The 20,630-nt window shown below is 37.0% G+C and overlaps 1 pseudogene across 1 annotated transcript; it reads left to right on the top strand.

The window, feature by feature from the left end:
• The first annotated feature begins 16,449 nt into the window (after positions 1-16,449).
• LOC309867565 (exportin-1 pseudogene) lies at positions 16,450-20,327 on the top strand (annotated as a pseudogene). The gene has a single exon. The product of its transcript is annotated as an exportin-1 pseudogene (transcript).
• The last annotated feature ends 303 nt before the right edge of the window (positions 20,328-20,630 follow it).

The raw sequence follows: 20,630 nt of genomic DNA, 5'->3' as shown, positions 1-20,630 counted from the left end.
AAGTGTAAGATGTGACTGGAAAATCTCACACGTTCCACTAAGGGACTGAGATGGAAACATTTGGTTGGTAATGTTTACAAATACTTTCAAAGCATTTTTTTAAAAGATTTTATTTATTTATTTGACAGAGATCACAAGTAGGCAGAGAGGCAGGCAGAGAAAGAGAGAGGAGGAAGCAGGCTCCCTCCTGAGCAGAGAGTCTGATGTGGGGCTTGATCCCAGGACCCTGGGATCATGACCTGAGCTGAAGGTAGAGGCTGTAACCCACTGAGCCACCCAGGCGCCCCCCTTAAAGCATTTTTAAGACACTGAATTTTTAACATTTTTGTCAGAGGAGCCATAGAAAAATTCTAGTCATGAATGGAACTGTGAGGTTGATGTGAAAAGAATGTTTCATAAGAAGACTGCTTTCTCTGACTTAGTTCACTGCATTTAATGTCCTCCCTCCTGGTTCAGCCATGTTGTTGAAAATGGCAGGATTTCCTTCTCTCCAGATGCCTAACTCATATCTCAATGTGTCTCACATTTTTTTATCCATTCACCCCTAATAACCACTTAGATTGTTTTCCTCATCTTGGCAACTGTGAATAATGCTAAGGTGAACAAGGGAGTGAGGAAATGCTGATTTTAGTTTGGGAAGATATATATATACCCAGAGTCATATAATACTTCTAGTTTCAGTTTTTTGAGGAACCTTCATATTGTTCTCCATGTGTATCAGTTTACCTTCCGACAACAGTGCACAAGGGCTCTCTGTCTTCCACATCCTCACCAAAACTTGTGATCTCATATCGTTTTTTTTAATAATGCCATGTAGAATTGAAGTTTGCTAAGAGAATACATCTTCTGTGATCTCACCACACATACACAAAAGTTCTAAATATGTGAGGTGAAATTTACAAATTGACAAGTTAATATGTTAATTAACTTGATTGTGGTACTCATCTCACAATACATGTAGTTAACTCATGTTGTCTACCCTAAACACACACACACACATAATTTCTACACATAAAATATTTGTTTCATAACTAAAAGACTACTTTCTTATGTTGCCCCAGGGGAAAGCAGAGCCAAAATTTGCCACCACAATAACAGCATCTTTAATCAATATTATTAAATAACCAGTACCTTTAAGTGTTTGAACCAGGGTAGACAAAGATTCTCTGTATGAAATCAGTCAGTAAATATTTAAGACTCTATAGGACACATGGTGTATCACGATTACTCAGTTCTGCTGTTTGGCACCCAAGGAGACATGGGCAACACCTAAATGAGTGTGGCTGTGTTCCAATAAAACTTTATTGACGTAAATTCAGCAGAGTGTAGTTGGCCAATCCCTGCTTTAAAGTTACCATCTTCCCTTCCACCAAGATAGGTGCATTTTGAAGTATACACACATACTCATGTTGACAAAAATTCCACCTGATAATCTTAAAACTTTATAGTAAAAATAAGGTTGACTAAAGAGAAAAGCATTTATAGAAGTAAGAGGCCTGTTCTTGTTCCAATGTACCAAGTCAGAAAAATTGACAAAACTATAAGGGAAATCTCAAGAAATGCAAGCTTCAGAGCTTTAGCTTCAGAATATATGATTGAAAGTATTTCCCACAAACAGTTAGGTGTGAATTACAGGAACGCTTCACAAATAACATGTAATTATACAGAGTGGTAAATACTATGCAGGAAAAGGGATGACTTGACATATTACAGGTTGGACTCATTAGGGATCAAGTCAAAGTCAAATCTTGACAAAAAAGAATGAAATTGACCACTTTCTTCACCATCCACAAAAATAAGCTCAAAATGGATTAAAGACCTGAATGTGAGACCTGAAACCATAAAAATCCTAGAAGAGAACACAAGCAGTAATCTTTTTGACATTGGACATAGCAACATTTTTCTAGCTATATCACCTGAGGCAAGGGAAATAAAACAAAAAATAACCTATTGGTACTATGTCAAAATAAAAATCTTCTGCACAGTGAAGGAAACAATCAACAAAATGAAAAGGCAACCTGCTGAATGGGGGAAGATATTTGAAAATGACATATCTGATAAAGGGTTAGTATCCAAAATATATAAAGAACTTAAATAAATCATCACCCAGAAAACATATAATCCAATTAAAAATGGGCAGATGACATGAAGAGCCACTTCTCCAAAGATACCCAGATGGCCAACAGACACATGAAAAGATGTTCAATACCACTTATCAGCAGAGAAATGCAAATCAAAACCACAATGATATATTACTTCACACCTGTCAGAATGGCTAAAATCAATAACACAAGAAAATACAAATATTGGCAAAGATGTGGAGAAAAAAAAAAAACCCTCATGTACTATTGGTAGGGATGCAAATTGATGCAGCCACTTTGGAAAATAGAATGGAAACTTCTAAAAAATCAAAATAGTTCTACCCTTTGATCCAGGAATTGCACTACTGCGTATTTACCTCAAGAATAAAAAAATACTAACTCAAAGTATTACATGCACCCCATGTTTATTGCAGCATTATTTATAATAGCCAAACTCTATGGAAGCAGCCTAAATATTCATCAAGAGATGAATGGATAAAGATACACACACACACACACACACACACACACACAAATTAACTACTCAGCCATAAAGAAGACACACACACTTGTCAAAGAAATCCTTCCCCGTATATAGATTAAAGTTGCAGATAAAAACAGAGGACCAAATCAAAGCCCTAGTGTTCTCTTTTTGAAACCACCCTGCCAAAAATGCAATTTCTGAGTTATCAATAAATAGAATCTCTCAAACAGCATTCATAAAGTTTCACATTTTGGTGTTATCACAGAGGCTTATATTGAGAAAATGCTATTTCTTCCTTCCCTCCGCCTTCAAGGTTGAAGCAGCATCCCATCTTCTAACAAGGAATGTTTACTTCAGAACAGCAAGCTGGGAGGCAAACAGCCCTGTGTTCTACAGGGCCAGAAAGCCACGTGCCAAAGCACATTGGCTATTGCCTAGGAACCCCCCTTCATGGCAATAGGATCTGGGAAATAAACTTTTTAAAGTGACCTTGTGAAGCCAACATCAATGACCCCTGAATAAAATTTCATCTGGTGGAGCAATTTAGACACCATAAATACAATGGAGTGCCGATTGAGAAATCTGGGTGTAAAAATATAAACAGAGTTTGGATTTATAAGGCCTCTTTTGGATGTGACAATTCACACAGTAAGCATTACAAGTCTGATCTATCAAGTAGAGAGTCAGGTTGGGAGAACGACGTTTGTTTCGAGAAGGGAGAGGCAATGTGACAAATAGAAACTTTCCTCAGCCTTGGTGAAGGTACACAGATGCATACACACACACGCACACCCAAGAACAAACACCCTCACACACCTACGTGCAAATGCCTAATTGAAGCTGCTGCTGCTCTGGGATACCTCCCGAGGTTAATCTCGCAATTCACCACAGATCCCAGAGCAGGGAACGTCTCAGAAACAAAATCATGACCATATTCCTTTGACCTATTTCTATATTAAAAATGACCCTAATGTGTTGCCCTAACAATGAGTGTTCAGCATAATATTTTTCCTGATGTTCCCCTCAAGAATGTCTTGCTCATTGACTTCCCTATACAACCCTAGTTGTGGAAAGGGCTCCATACATCTTTCTTTCTTTGAAAGGCAAAAGATTTACACCATCTTTTTTTTTTTTTTTTTTTTAATTTTTGACAGACAGAGATCACAAGCAAGCAGAGAGGCAGGCACAGAGAGAGGAGGAAGCAGTCTCCTGCTGAGCAGAGAGCCCGATGCAGGGCTCGATCCTAGGACCCTGGGATCATGTCCTGAGCTGAAGGCAGAGGCTTTAACCCACTGAGCCACCCAGGCACCCCAATTTACACCATCTCAAGACAAACCAGATCACCTATGTATCTTTTAATAATCTGTGTTTATTGTAGAAATAATTATATGAGATCTTAAAAAACAGCAAAGCATTTTTGTTTAGAAATTTCCATTTGATTTTCTTGTCTCTCTGAGCGAGGCTACTGTTTTCCCAAGCACCTCTGGGAACTTAGATTTCAAGTGACTCCAGTGTCCCCCTCTGAAAAAAGCATACGGAGGAAAGTTTTTCGAAGACGATGTTTCTTGATGGTATCATGGAGATCTAAGTGGCTTCAAAGGTTTGCTATTAATTTCTGATGAGTAAATGGTCAATAAGTGATACTACTTGTGAATTATGCCTTTGCTACAGACTACGCCGCAAGACGCCTGCAATTTGGAGGATTGTTATGGCTGTTAGAGTGACGATGCTATTACAGCCATTTTTTTTTTTCAGATATCAAGTCTTAGAACAAAATATTCTTACTGGTTTTTTCCCTAAATGTTAGGTTATTAAAGTTATTAATACTTGACCTACTGTATTAAGAGGAAAGACAATCTTACTTAGCAGATATAATGCTGGGGCAGGGGCATGGTTCCTTTCAAAAATTAATAGCTTTGAAACAGTACCATACTGGATTTACTGCCTTTTCCTCCTGGTCTAGCCTATGTCACTTTGCAGTTCAGCTCTCTACATCTACTATCACTCTGAAAATCAAGTAGTTCTGTTATTTTAGCGCCTAAAATTCATTTCCACATTTCCATTGTAAAGGTTTCCAAGTGTGCCAAATTTACATCAGCTAATAGTTCAAAACAAAAACTTGGAAAAGAGAGGTTAGGCTATCGCTTCCTCTTAGTTATCCTTCCAAATTTTCCTCCTGTAGATAAGAGAAGAAAGATCAAGGACACTGGCATATCTCCTTTAATCAGAGAGCAAACCATTTGTTTTATTCCTCTTCTAGTCCCAGCAGAGTATTACTACATATGATGATCCATTTCCAGAACCCTTAACCAATTCCATGGATATGGAATGTAAGCTCACTAGAGTGGAATGTAAGCTCCATAAGGGCCAACAAATTCAGGTGGATTGCAATTTTCCCCCAATGATAAGTATTATAAACAATTAGAGTAATGCCTGGTACATACAGATACTCAGTATTACCTAAATAACTTCTTCCCTTATAAATGTCAGTAAATTTTTTTCACTTAAGCTAGATTTTTAAAACATAGTATCAAATATTTTATGCATTCATTTCTGCATACATAAATATGTACTGATACATAGAGTCTGATGTGGAGCAGGTGAAGGGGAACAGAATTTTTCACCCCAAAAATCGATCTTTTGGGCATAAGGATTATTTTATTTTATTTAAGAAACAGCAGACACAGGAGAAGCTTTGAAAATCAAGTAGATGTTACCCTTTTGTAAGAGATCTTTGGGTTTATAAGGGAAATTTCCCCTTGTAAGGGCATCTCTTTTTCAAGATGGGGAGGGTTCTGTCTCTAGAAACTCCTCAGTGGAGAAATCAAAGACTTAAATCTACATAACATTACCCTTATTTAGTGTGCTTTTCCCAGTAACCTTTCATAACTGGCGTTCTCACCCTCCACCAACATCTTTGTCTGTAGCTGAAGATAGTATTTAAGGTGCTAGCTTGGGCCATTTTGGGGAGTTACTCAGTTTTCCTGGGTCTCTCCCATGTATACAGGACATACATTCTTAGACGAACAAGGGAAAAAACAAAAACAAAAAAAAATTGTCTTTTTATTATAGGAGGGTCCCAGCCAATAACCTAGGAGGGTAAAAGGAAAATTATTTTCCCGCATCTACACAAGGATAATGTAAGGGCATAGGCCCCAGTAATAGTAGTTGAGTGTTCATGGAATTTGCATTCTGATGGACCAGCAGGCAAACAGAATATAAGTAAGCAAATAAGTAAGCAAACAGATGTAAAATAAAAATTGCAGAATAGGAATGATATTATAAGAAAATAAATGGGTGCTGTGATAGAGAATAATAGAAGAAACTACTCCCAGGTTTTTAACAAATCTTTATTTTTTTCTTTTCCCTTTCTTCCTGAGCCTAGAATGATAAATAAAATTTCTCCCATTTTACTGAATCTTCTAAATAAGAGAGAATATTGTAAACAAAATTGGAAATGGGTTTCTTCACTATGGCATAGAATTTGTGACTCACAAAACCATTTTAACTATGAAGGATGTTAGTTCAGTCATATATTTCAGGCTTAAAGAAAAAAAGACACATCTTAAAAATAATTGTATCCATGTGTACAATATATTGATTCTCTTATTAGTTATAACAATGGTGTAAATAGAAAGACGGCAAATTCAAGAAATCATTCAAATTGGTATTTTTCTTCTTATTGGTCAGATTCTCAAAGTCATATTAACCTACCACACTTCTTCATTCCTTTACAATTTGATGTTTATTACTTTGTAGTAGGTAACTTTTTGATACTGGCTCTTTCCCCAAAGCATAATACCCTTGTTATCCACCCAATTTGGTATATGTTTCAATATTGTGTTCATTTTCAGTGCTGAGTAATGTTTTTTTAACCCTTCACCCATTGAAGGACAATAAGGATGTTTCCATTTTGCGATCATTACAAATACAGTTACTATAAACATTCAAGTACAGGTTTTTATCTGGATGTAATTTTTCATCTCTCTGGGATAAATGTCCAAGGTTATGATTACTAGGTTCTATGAGAAGAGTATATTCAGTTTTTAAAGAAATTACTAAGATATTTTCCAGAGAGACTATCCCATTTTACATTACCACTAGCAAGATACGAAAGATCCAGTTTCTTGCATCCCAGCATTTGGATCGTCTTAATTTTAGCTGTCCCAATAGCCACATAGTGATACCTCATTGTGGTTTTCATTTGCATTTCTTAAAGACTAATGATCCTGAATATATTTTCATGTGCTTGTTATCCATTGGTCTTTGATAACCTGTACTTTCCTGGTGTTTCCCATTTTCCAGTTTTGTTGTTTATGGTTTTGTCATTATTTTATGTATTGTATTTGTCAGAGGGAGAGCACAAGCAGGGGGAGCAGCAGCAGGCAGAGCAGGCAGAGGGAGAAGCAGGTTCCCTGCTCAGCAAGGAGCCTGATGTGGGTCTTGATCCCAGGACCCTGAGATCATGACCTGAGCCAAAGGCAGATTAACCAACTGAGCCACCCAGGTGCCCCCTTTTTATGTATTGTAGCCATGATTTCTTTGCCAGATATTTCCTCTAAGTTTGTGTTTTGTCTTTTTATCTTAAGGCATTTTAGAGGACAAAAATTGGTCTTTGATGAAGTTCAATTTATTGTCCTATACTTTTGTGGGTTTATTTCTGGGTTCTCTATTCTATTCCTTTGATTGGTTGGTCTTCCGCTCAACAAGTTCTATAGTCTTTTAAGGTTTACATTTCTTAATTTTTATTTTTGATAAATTGCATATATTTTAAGTATATAACAGTCATTTCATATACTTTGCAAAATGATTGCCACAAGCAAATTATCACATATCTGTCACCTCACGTACGTTCTCACAATACACACATACCTGCACACACATACCTTTAAGATCTACTTAGCAAATTTCAATATAGTATGTATACAACACAGTATTAACTAGAGTTACCATGATATAAAATAGACTTTCAGAACTTCCTGTTTTGATTACTGTTTCCTTTAGTAGACATAGTAATTTCTACCACGTTTCCAAAATTGTTTAGCTATTATAACACCTGTTGCCTTTCCAAAGAAATTTTAGAATAAGCTTGCCAGTATCTACAAAAATCCACTAGAAATTTAATGAAAGTTGCATGAAACTTGTAGATCAACTAACTTGGGGAGAACTGACATATTTACTATGCTCATTCTTCCAATCTACAACCACTGTATGTGTCTCCATTTATTTAGTTCTTTAAAATTTTTTTTTCCATAAACATTTTATAGTTTGGGGCATATAATTCCCGTACCTGGCTTATCATATTTATATCAAATATTTCACCATTTAATTGTAAGTGGTATTTTAATTTCCATTTTCACATGCTTATTGCTAATATATAGAAATGCAGTTTATTTTTTTTTTAATTGATCTTGTATCCTAGCATTTGTTGAACTCACATAGTTCTAGGAGTTTTGGAGGACTAAGTTTCTCACAATTTTCTACATAGACATGTCATCTGCTCATAGAGATAGCATTGTTTCTAACTTTCCAATTTGTGGGTCTAATTTCCTTTTCTTACTTTATTGTGCTGGCTAGAATATCCAATACTATGTTGAATCAGAGTAGTAAGGGGAGAAATCTTGCCTTGTTCCAGATTTTAGGGGTGTATCATTTGGTTTTTCACCATTAGGTATGTCAGCTGCAGGTGTTTTAAAGATGATTTCATCAAATTTAGTTTTTTTTTTTTTCTATTCCTAGGTTTGTGAAGAGATTCAATCATCAATAAGTGAGGAATTTTATCAAAAGTTTTTCTTGTATTGATACAATCATATGACTCTAGCCTATTTTTTTTTTTTTAGATTTTATTTGTTTATTTGACAGAGATCACAAGTAGGCAGAGAGGCAGGCAGAGAGAGAGAGAGGGAAGCAGGCTCCCCACCGAGCAGAGAGCCTGACGTAGGACTCAATCCCAGGACCCTGAGACCATGACCCGAGCCGAAGGCAGTGGCCTACCCCACTGAGCCACCCAGGCGCCCGACTCTAGGCTATTGATGTGATGGATCACAAGGACTGATTTTTTTTTTTTTAATATTGAACTAGCTTTGCATTTGGTTGTGGCATATAATTTTTTAATTGCTGGCTTTGATTTGCTGTTATCTTATTGAGTATTTTTGAGCTATGTTCATTAGAGATCATCACCTGTAAGGTTTTGGTTGTTTTTTGTTTGTTTTTCACTGTTTTGTCCAGTTTTGGGTATTTTTACTGAACGATCAATTCAGGATTTAATGATCTAATCCACTAACTCATGAAATAAAAAGGTAAGCCCTGGCACTCTGCCCCCAACTGCCCCATCCCAGAGAATCCTGAGGAGACTGGACAAGTCAGAAGCATAGCTTCTGGCTGGGTTTGCAAACAATGTTGCCAAACTCAGATAAACTGGAGTTGCTCTAGAGTTTTACACCTGTGAACTCAATTTCTTTAACAATTATAGCTCCAATCAGATTATTTTATATTGGGTGTTTTTTTTCTTTGTGTTTCATCTTTTTTAGTTGTTTCAGTAGAAGGCTTACCACTTACCACTTATTCCTCCATTGCTCTAAACAGAGATCTTTTGAAAATAATGCAAGTCACATTTTTAAAAATTGTCTAGAAAGAAGGCAGCAAGTCTCTGCATAATTGAGACCTCAAGAAATAAACCAGATAGGGGCGCCTGGGTGGCTCAGTGGGTTAAGCCGCTGCCTTCGGCTCAGGTCATGATCTCAGGGTCCTGGGATCGAGTCCCGCATCGGGCTCTCTGCTCAGCAGGGAGCCTGCTTCCCTCTCTCTCTCTCTGCCTGCCTCTCCGACTACTTGTGATTTCTCTCTGTCAAATAAATAAATAAAATCTTAAAAAAAAAAAAAGAAATAAACCAGATAAAACACTGGGGCGTGGGGGCCTCTCTGGACAACACAGAAATTGTTAACAAAAAAAGTTTGGAAACTGATAAAATGAATTTTGCTAAGCAGTGCAAAAATCCAGGTGAAAAATAAACACAATTATGATACTGAATAATTATAATAAAATATATCCACAGATATCTTAAAGACTAATTGCTGGCATTAGGTCTGAAGCTAACTAATACCTATGTATATCTTACAACATTTATTTTGGAAGGTCCTCACAGGCAAAAGATGGGTGCCCTGAACCAGTGCAAGAATAGGTCCTAATTCATTTATGAAAATCTTACAGACTCCAAAGTGAAATTGTTTGATTACAACTATTCTTACCTTTATAAAATACAATTCTTAGAAAGTATAGAAGTGGCTTTAATTTTAAAAACAAGTCACAGCAGTCTGCTGTGACTGCTGATTTGTTAAAATCCTGCTAATGGTAGATTGCTTAGACAGGACTCAGATTTACATAAACATTTAAAATAATCAAAGATCAGAGCTCAAATATCAAACTCAGGCAAATGTCCATTTCCCTCTTCTTTGCTTCAACTGAAAATCAAAAGGGCTAATTTTACTAGTATCAAAAACATTTCCCCTTCTTAATAACCCCATGAGACTGAGGCCAAATCAAATGTGATATTTGCTTTTATATCAAAAACAAAGTAAACTTTTATAAATCAAATTTTATGCAGTCTATAATGTAAAGAACCAATGAGAGAGATTTATCTCAAAATCCATAAATTGAACACAAACTCACAGAATAAATTAAATCAAATATGAAAGAAAATCAACATCTAGGTTTAGGGAACAATAAATATGTAAAAAGATTGAAAAATAATATAGCAAGGCAATCAAAACGTCCAGCAAAACGAGTGGCAAGGGATTGGTCCTATAGATAGAAAAATGAAATACAATGAGAAGAATGGTGTTAAAAGAATTTCCACGTCACTATCCGAAATGAGCACAACATTACCTTGTGGCCCTGCGGCAGGGATAGAGTTTCTGAGCACTGATCTTATTTCCATCTCTATAGTGCAATGGCTTTCCCTGGTCCTCAGAAAATAAGGCTTGCTGTGAAATTAATTTTGCAACTACTTAGTTCAAAACGATTTTTTGTAAAAAACACTAACGTCAGAGAAACTCAAGCTTATCTGAAAGGGAAGTGACAGCCACTTGTAATTGAAGATCTGAATCATCATGCTATTGTTCAAAAAGACTAAGCCAATGTGGCTAAACCATTATCATCTATAAAGAAATTGTTGCCATACCCTGAGAGTTTGTGCCTCTATCCTAGTAAACATTTAGTGGATATGTGTTTATGGTGGCAATACAGAGGACACTAATGGGATAGAAGATGAAAGGAAAGTGTGGATTTGTCTGTTTTAAGATTTTATTTGACGAGAGCACAAGCAAGGGGAGCAGCAGAGGGAGAGGGAGAAGCAGGTCCCCCGCCCTTCCCTGAGCAGGAAGCCCAGTGCAGGGCTCGATGCCAGGACCCGGGGATCATGACCTGTGCTGAAGGCAGACACTCAATCAACTGAGCCACTTAGGTGCCCCGAAAGTGTGTTTTTAGTAATTATATGGTGTCATTTTATTTAAGAAAGGGGTGAGAAGGAAGAAACAAAAGGGAAGAGAGAACAAGGGGAAAAGATTGAGTTCTCTTGGACACTGCCTCCCTGGACTCCTATTGCCTATGGCGGCTAGTATCTATCATACTAGTATGGCATTCCAAGATAGCATTAGCTCAGTAGTAATGACAACACCATTTGTTAAGCACCCACCACAGGCAAGATATATCATTCTAAAAACATGATCATATCTAATTCTCAAACCAATTCTGCAAGATATGGTCTTTACAGATAATGAAACTGAAGCCCTGAGGCAGTTAAGTATACCACCAAAGGTCACACAGCTAGTAAGTAGATGAGTTCAATTCACAAGTCCCTACTTTTGGGGCAATTGGGTGGCAATTTACATGGGACTCTTGATTTTGGCTCAGATCATGATCCCAGAGTTGTGAGATGGAGCCCCATAATATCCATGCTGGGTATGGAGCCTGGTTTGGACTCTTCCTCTCCCTCTACCCCTAGCCCCTGCATATATGTGTGTGGTCTTAAGAAAAAAAAAGTTTCTATTTTCACCACTGTGGTAGACTAGCTTAACTTTTTTATATAATTCTTCATAAGAACAAGTCTTTTTTTCTTCTTCTTCTTTTTTTTAACCGATGTAGCTTGTAAGCTCTTTCACATCTATGTTCGGACATTAGTTTTATTTTCTCATTTATTAAAAATGTTTTACTTAAGTGCAATCTCCCAAGATTCCTTCAAGCTCTATTACTATCTAGGTTTCTAGTCTGTAAAAACCTCAGCCTTAGACGAGCTCTCATCAGCATGATAGGTGCTCAATAAAATATTCAAAAATGACTTGTTTAATTAATGGGTAACACCCCCCCCCATTTAAGGAAAAAAATGTTATAACATCACTAGCCACTGAAGTGTCCATTTTGCTTGAGGAACTCAAAATATTTAGAATAAGACGATGAATTTGATTGTTTTTATGCTTCGTTAAGGAGTGAACTGGCAAAGTATTTTATGAGATGCCTATTCCAATTCTTTTTAAATTATAGCACTTCTGAGTTTGTATATATCACTTTCCTTTTCATAGTCTAACTTACTCGGTCAAACCCCATTTAACATTTCTATTCCTACCTAACATTTTGCAAAAGGCAAGGATTCTCAGTCATTAATATATCTCAAATTATACTCTGTCATATTATATTTTTGAATCACAAGACTTTTACACAATGAGCTATCATTCCAAAATGATCTTAAGTAACAATTTAAAAAAATTCCAATCCATTCTGTTGTGCCAGTGTATTATATTTCAACATATTTTATCAAATATTTTAAAAACCACACAATATTTTTCTGTAAACACTTACGCATGTGTCAGTGCTTTCATCATTTTATCCAATACTCTTGATAATCCAGTAAAGAGAATTCCCCCAAACTAAGCTGATTTGTTATTCCCATAATCTATGTTTGACTATAGGTAGGAAAAATAAGACAAATTTGCAGAAGCATTTAAATAGGCTATTCAACATTCCAGACTACTTATTTAGGCTGAATAAGTATTTGGCAAATTAAAAACCACACAATTGTCTTTGTGCTATAAACAATCCAAGGATAAAGATGTGGGAATAGTTAGATCAGAAAGATTCTAGGTGGCAACAGGGATGCAGAGAGGGAGGGAGTGACCATAATATTCTCCAGAACAATGATTTAGGGCCAAGTACTTGGATAAATCTTGTCACTGATAAACAATGGTATCTATAACCATTTCTGTGGAGTAACATCTTCTTAGAACATTCACCATAGTAGAGAAACAATCTCAGTAGAGGCATCCAGACAAGTAGAGGTCCTAAAAATTTATGGAAGTAAGCAAAGAAGATCAACCAGGTAATACTAATGCCCAGAAAGACTTATAACTTTATCTTGGAATTTTTCAGGCTTAAAGAAAATATGAATAAGCATATATTTATTACATATACTTATTGACATTTGTATGTATAGACACAGATACAAATATAAACATATTTTACCATTTTTGAGATAGTATCTACTTCCTTAAATTCAAGCAGCTTTGGTTATAGCTACTGAAAGATTGCTTACAAGATATTTTTCACTAAATATTTAAATCCAGATTGTTTAGGCAGATTTGAGACACTACAACCATTCCTGAAAGAGTAGAATGCAGTAAAAACATCTTTCCATAAGAGGTCACAAATACCATAAGCTTGTGAATAGAACATAGAGGACAAACAAGTAAAAATCTCAGGTTCTGAAGTGGAAAAAGGAAGTAAGTAGTAGAGCCTTTAAAGCCACAATGTTTTAGGTCTGAAGAAACCACTGAAGGAGACTGGAAAACCGCCAAAAAAACACAAATACATCTGTGGATAGAAGACCACTGCCTGGCCAAGACTCATGTGGTAAGCATAAATACAGTTACCCAGGGTGCCTGGGTGGCTCTGTTGGTTAAACATCTGCCTTTGGCTCAGATCACAATCCCAGGGTCCTGGGATGGAGCATCACATCGGGCTCCCCGCTCAGCAGGGAGTCTGCTTCTCCCTCTCCCTCTGCAGGTTTGTGCTCTAGCCAATAAAATATTTAAAAAAATAATAATAAAATAATACATCAGTTAAATCAGACACACAGAGATTTTATTTCTGTTTCAAAAAGAAGAACGTAAGCCACAACAAAGAGAAATAAAGTTGACCCTAGATCACAAAGTCCAAAGATTCTCAAGGAGATGGTCCTCAGTAATCAACAACTACAATACCTTCAAAAACAGAAAATATTTTTCGTTAAATCTTGCCTATATATCAAGTTCTGGAACTTTCCTAATGCCTATAATAAAGGGGCACCAATGTAAACGCTTGTCTATGTTAGAGGCCATTTTGAATTAGTGAGGAAAAATTGGTCAGAAGTCTGAGAAAGAAACCATCCCCACCTTGTGGGCCTCTCCTTAGGTGGCAGCAGTTGTCATAACTCAAGAAATCATATTCAGCCATGAACATCAGCGGTCCAAAATCAGAGGCTTTACCTTAGCTAATTCACCTTTCCCATTAATATTGAAACTGTGCTACTTTGAGAAAACTTTACAGTTAGAAGCATCTCTTTGTGGTCACAGCACTATGAGTGTAAATAGGCTGATCACTTTATTTTTCAAGTTTGTTGCAGGTCTGAAATCACAATAAATAATCCATTAGAAGTTACCTATTAGTTATGTAGTTATTGGAAAACATCCAAATAACATGAAAGTTTTAGGTGTTATTTTATTTAAAACTTTTCCTCTCAGGGAGAACTTCAATAATATCTTGACATGTACTGTCACTTCTGTATAAGACGAATGTGCTGGTCTAGGTTTCTCCATGATATATCTCGATAACGTGGACAGACTGCTATATTTGGGGGCCTGAGGTATTTTAAGGAAAGTTTCTGGAGTTGGGCTATTCAAACCCAACAGTAAATGTTAACACTCATTTGTCTTAAAATCTTAATTACCCTCACATTCCCATAGACTGCCGATACTTTCACACAAATGAAGTGTTAATTGGTATGAAGAAATTAGAAAATAGCAAGCCAACAATCTAGTATCTCTTTCAGGATTTTCAACCAGGTCTGGAGCCAATTCCTTGTTTTATTTATATTGAACCCTTTCATTTCTTGAGACCTGAGCTCTGGGGAGCCCATTCCCTAAGACATTTTCTTAGAAATATGCCTATATTCTGAAAGGAAATCTTCTGAGAAAAGAGCTAAGAAAATGAAAGAGAAAGCAAGAATCAAAGAAAAGACAAAGAATAAAAACAGAATCAGATAAACAAAACAGGTGAAGTCTAGAAAAGAAAGCTCAAGCTAAAAGAAAATCTCTGCCAATTTGAAATAAAACTCCCCAGGCTTAGTCCAAGATTCAAACATAAGTACTACATCTGTGGCAAGGAGCAGAACATTATTAAAATTTTAATATTCTAACACAATTTCTCTCTTCTTCGAGAATACCTAATTCCCATTTCCCTTATTACCTGCATTTGAGAAATATATTAATTTCTTCTAAGTCAATTTACATTTTTATAAAATGGTATAAAATACCTTTCCTTAAATATTTATTGGAAAAAAAAGTTTCAGAGAAGTAGAGTTTTGAGACAGTAATTTGTTTTTGTATTAAATCAAAAATTTCCTTTTCAAATGAACAGATAATCCATGTTAGATATGTCTATTGGCTATTAGAAGGGTGAAAAATGGTAAGAGACTGCTCATAGAGTATTTGGTATTGCCAATAATTCCCAGGCCTTTATGTTTTAGTTTGAGTTTTTTGTTAAATTAGTATAGTAATAGTACATTTCCAATGTCAAGTTTAAATGAGGTTATAGTGCAGGCAATAAATTCACAATAAATGCCAGATATCAACATATTACTATTATTTTTATTGTCAGTATTATGGATAGGATTTAAAAGATGTTTTTCTAGAGAAAGGGGAGTAACAAGTATAGAATCATCCTGTTTCCCCTGTTTACTCCCCCTGCTCTTGTGCTCTCTCTCTCTCACTCTCTCTCTCTCTGACAAGTATGTAAGTAGAATCTTTTTTTTTAAAAGAAAGAAAGGATGAATACCCACCATTTGCACTGACATGGATGGAACTGGAGGGAATTATGCTAAGTGAAATAACTCAAGCAGATAAAGACAGTTATCACATGGTTTCACTCATAGGTGGATTATAAGGAATAGCACAGAGGACCACAGGGGAAGGAGGGAAAACTGAATGGGATACTGAATGAAGAAATCAGCAAGGGAGACAAACCATGAGAGACTCTGGATTCCAGGAAACAAACTGAGGGTTATAGGTATTAAGGAGGACATGTGTTGTGATGAGCACTGGATGTTAAACACAGCTAATGAATCGTTGAACACTACATCAAAAAACTAATGATGTACTATATGCTGGCTAACTGAACATAATAAAAATAAAATAAAATCAATTGATGTGGTTGTAACATTTAAATTCTTTTAAAAAACTGGGCCTCATGAAACTGACATACAATGATTGGTTGTTCTCCAAATTCAAAGAACTCGACCCTTTAATAATATCAAGATTAAAGGAAAAACAAAATCTTCATTTTTTTATTAAGTCTAAGATATTCTCTATTAGAGATTTTCACCTGGTCAAGTATGAACAACTTACTATATGGGTCTCCAAATGAATTGCTGGTTTGGTCTCATTTGCCCGTGAAACAGAGGGTATTTAATTTGGAAATCTCTTTCCTTAGGTTTCTGTCACAACTATTTTCCTTAAAACTCTCCAGAACTTTAAATGGAAATCTATTGAAATACAAAATAAGAAAATAAAATTGAGAGAAAGAATAACAAAGATAAAATACATTTTAGAATAAAGACAGAGCGGCCGCGGCAGGAGCAGCGGGAGCGACAGCATCAGCAAGAGCAACAGTAGCTACAGCCCCGGCGGCGGTGCCTGTTCCAGTCTTTGCTGCTGCAGTCCGTGCAACCACCCAGAGGGGGAGGGGGGAACCACCAGTCGCTGAGGAGCAGGAGAAGAGGGGAAAGTTTAGGCGAGCCTGGGTGGGGGGGCCCAGCGCCGGAGCCGCGTGAGAGAGGGAGCTGTATTTTGGTAGGGGGGAGTCGGACTGCAACTGGCAGCAGAGCGTCCCCCGACCTTGTGGACTCTATACCCCCTACTCCTGCCGCTTCTGCTGCCGCCTGTGGCTGGAGGGTCCCCCTGGGGCTGAATCTTTGGGACTTGACCCCTTTCCCCTCCCCCTTCCCTCACTCCCCAGCCAGGCGGGAGCATTTATTCCACGGATTAATTCCCCTTCCTTTTTTGGGGGGGCGGGTGGGTGTGTGTCGTGGGGGGTATCCCTGAAATAGTAAATATTGTTGAGCTTTTTTTGCCCTTATCTTCGTTTTTTTAATTTCTTTTTTTTTTAAGGTGGGAAAACTGTGAAACCCACCTTGATTTCCTCCCCTCTCCCCCCTCCCCACCTTCCCTCGCCCTAATCCCCCGACAAGGAAAGAAGAAGCAGTTGGTTCAATCTCTGGTAATCTATGCCAGCAATTATGACAATGTTAGCAGACCATGCAGCTCGTCAGCTGCTCGATTTCAGCCAAAAACTGGATATCAACCTTCTAGACAATGTGGCGAATTGCTTATACCATGGAGAAGGAGCCCAGCAAAGAATGGCTTAAGAAGTACTGACACATTTAAAGGAGCATCCTGATGCGTGGACAAGAGTCGACACAATTTTGGAATTTTCACAGAATATGAACACGAAATATTATGGACTACAAATTTTGGAAAATGTGATAAAAACAAGGTGGAAGATTCTTCCAAGGAACCAGTGTGATGGAATTAAAAAATATGTTGTTGGCCTCATTATCAAGATGTCATCTGACCCAACTTGTGTAGAGAAGGAAAAGGTGTATATTGGGAAATTAAATATGATTCTTGTTCAGATACTAAAACAAGAATGGCCAAAACACTGGCCAACTTTTATCAGTGACATTGTTGGAGCAAGTAGAACCAGTGAAAGTCTCTGTCAGAATAATATGGTGATTCTCAAACTCTTGAGTGAAGAAGTATTTGATTTCTCTAGTGGATAACTCAAGTGAAAGCTAAGCATTTAAAAGACAGCATGTGCAATGAATTCTCACAAATTTTTCAGCTGTGTCAGTTTATGATGGAAAATTCCCAGAATGCTCCACTTGTACATGCAACTTTGGAAACATTGCTCAAATTTCTTAATTGGATTCCACTGGGATATATTTTTGAGACCAAGTTAATCAGCACATTAATTTATAAGTTCCTGAATGTTCCAATGTTTCGAAATGTCTCTCTGAAGTGCCTCACTGAGATTGCTGGTGTAAGTGTAAGCCAGCATGAGGAACAATTTGTAACGCTATTTACACTGACAATGATGCAGCTAAAACAGATGCTTCCTTTAAATACCAATATTCAACTTGCATACTCAAATGGAAAAGATGATGAACAGAACTTTATTCAAAATCTCAGTTTGTTTCTCTGCACCTTTCTTAAGGAACATGGTCAACTTATAGAGAAAAGGTTAAATCTCAGGGAAACACTCATGGAGGCCCTTCATTACATGTTGTTGGTATCAGAAGTGGAGGAAACTGAAATCTTTAAGATTTGTCTTGAGTACTGGAATCATTTGGCAGCTGAACTCTATAGAGAGAGCCCATTCTCTACATCTGCTTCTCCATTGCTATCTGGAAGTCAACATTTTGATGTTCCTCCCAGGAGACAGCTGTATTTGCCCGTGTTATCCAAGGTCCGTTTATTGATGGTTAGTCGTATGGCTAAACCAGAGGAAGTATTGGTTGTAGAAAATGATCAGGGAGAAGTTGTAAGAGAATTCATGAAGGATACAGATTCCATTAATTTGTATAAGAATATGAGAGAAACATTAGTTTATCTTACTCATCTGGATTATGTAGATACAGAAAGAATAATGACTGAGAAACTTCACAATCAAGTGAATGGTACAGAGTGGTCATGGAAAAATTTGAATACATTGTGTTGGGCAATAGGCTCCATTAGTGGAGCAATGCATGAAGAGGATGAAAAACGCTCTCTTGTTACTGTTATAAAGGATCTATTAGGATTATGTGAACAGAAAAGAGGCACAGATAATAAAGCTATTATTGCATCAAATATCATGTACATAGTAGGTCAATATCCAAGGTTTTTAAGAGCTCACTGGAAGTTTTTGAAGACTGTAGTTAACAAGTTGTTTGAATTCATGCACGAGACCCATGACGGAGTCCAAGACATGGCTTGTGATACTTTCATTAAAATAGCTCAGAAATGCCGCAGGCATTTTGTTCAGGTTCAGGTTGGAGAAGTAATGCCATTTATTGATGAAATTTTGAACAATATCAACACTATAATTTGTGATCTTCAGCCTCAACAGGTCCATACATTTTATGAAGCTGTCGGGTACATGATTGGTGCACAAACAGACCAAACAGTACAAGAACATTTGATAGAAAAATATATGCTACTCCCTAATCAGGTTTGGGATAGCATAATCCAGCAGGCAACCAAAAATGTGGATATACTTAAAGATCCTGAAACAGTTAAGCAGCTCGGTAGCATATTGAAAACAAATGTTAGAGCCTGCAAAGCTGTCGGACATCCCTTTGTAATTCAGCTTGGGAGAATTTATTTAGATATGCTTAATGTATACAAGTGCCTCAGTGAAAATATTTCAGCAGCTATCCAAGCTAATGGTGAGATGGTTACAAAGCAACCGCTGATTAGAAGTATGCGAACAGTAAAAAGGGAAACTTTAAAGTTAATATCTGGTTGGGTGAGCCGATCCAATGATCCACAGATGGTAGCTGAAAATTTTGTTCCTCCTCTATTGGAGGCAGTTCTCATTGATTATCAGAGAAATGTCCCAGCTGCTAGAGAACCAGAAGTGCTTAGTACTATGGCTATTATTGTCAACAAGTTAGGAGGACATATAACAGCTGAAATACCTCAAATATTTGATGCTGTTTTTGAATGCACATTGAATATGATAAATAAGGACTTTGAAGAATATCCTGAACACAGAACGAACTTTTTCTTACTACTTCAGGCTGTCAATTCTCATTGTTTCCCAGCATTCCTGGCTATACCACCTGCACAATTTAAACTTGTTTTGGATTCCATTATTTGGGCTTTTAAACATACTATGAGGAACGTTGCAGATACAGGCTTACAGATACTTTTTACACTCTTACAAAATGTTGCACAAGAAGAAGCTGCAGCTCAGAGGTTCTATCAGACTTATTTTTGTGATATTCTTCAGCATATCTTTTCTGTTGTGACAGACACCTCACATACTGCTGGTTTGACAATGCATGCGTCAATACTTGCATATATGTTTAATTTGGTTGAAGAAGGAAAAATAAGTACACCATTAAATCCTGGAAATCCAGTTAACAACCAGATGTTCCTTCAGGAATATGTGGCAAATCTCCTTAAATCTGCATTCCCTCATCTACAAGAGGCTTTTCAGCTTAAATCAGGATATTCCTGCTTTCAAGGAACATCTTAGGGATTTCCTAGTACAAATAAAGGAGTTTGCAGGTGAAGATACTTCTGATCTGTTTTTGGAAGAAAGAGAAACAGCCCTTCGACAGGCTCAGGAAGAGAAACATAAACTTCAAATGTCTTCCCTGGCATCCTTAATCCACATGAGATTCCAGAAGAAATGTGTGATTAAAATCAGAAGTCATGCTGGTGTTTTTGTTGTTGTTGTTGGGTCCCCCCCCCCCTGCAGAATTAACAAAAAAAAAAAAAATAAAGACAGAAAAATAAAATGTGTTGAAGAGTCAGAATGACAAAGCACAAGGTGTGGGGGAGGGGTAGGAATTTGTTCTATACTCAATACATATTGCAAGGGCTGATGGTAAAATTCCAGTCTCATCTGTGGGCATAGCACAGATGGCAAAGGATATGGCAGATTTCTCATCAGTGGATTTCTAACATGCTTTAAGCTCTGTGCTCAACTTAGGGTAATTTCAGATTCAAGAGAGCTTTCCAACAAGGTCTCATACCCAAAGCAAATTATCTGC

The sequence above is a fragment of the Mustela nivalis genome, assembly GCF_964662115.1.
Source record: "Mustela nivalis genome assembly, chromosome: 6".
NCBI lineage: Eukaryota > Metazoa > Chordata > Mammalia > Carnivora > Mustelidae > Mustela > Mustela nivalis.
Note: the sequence above shows the minus strand (reverse complement) of the source record. Positions and strands in the feature narration are given on the sequence as shown.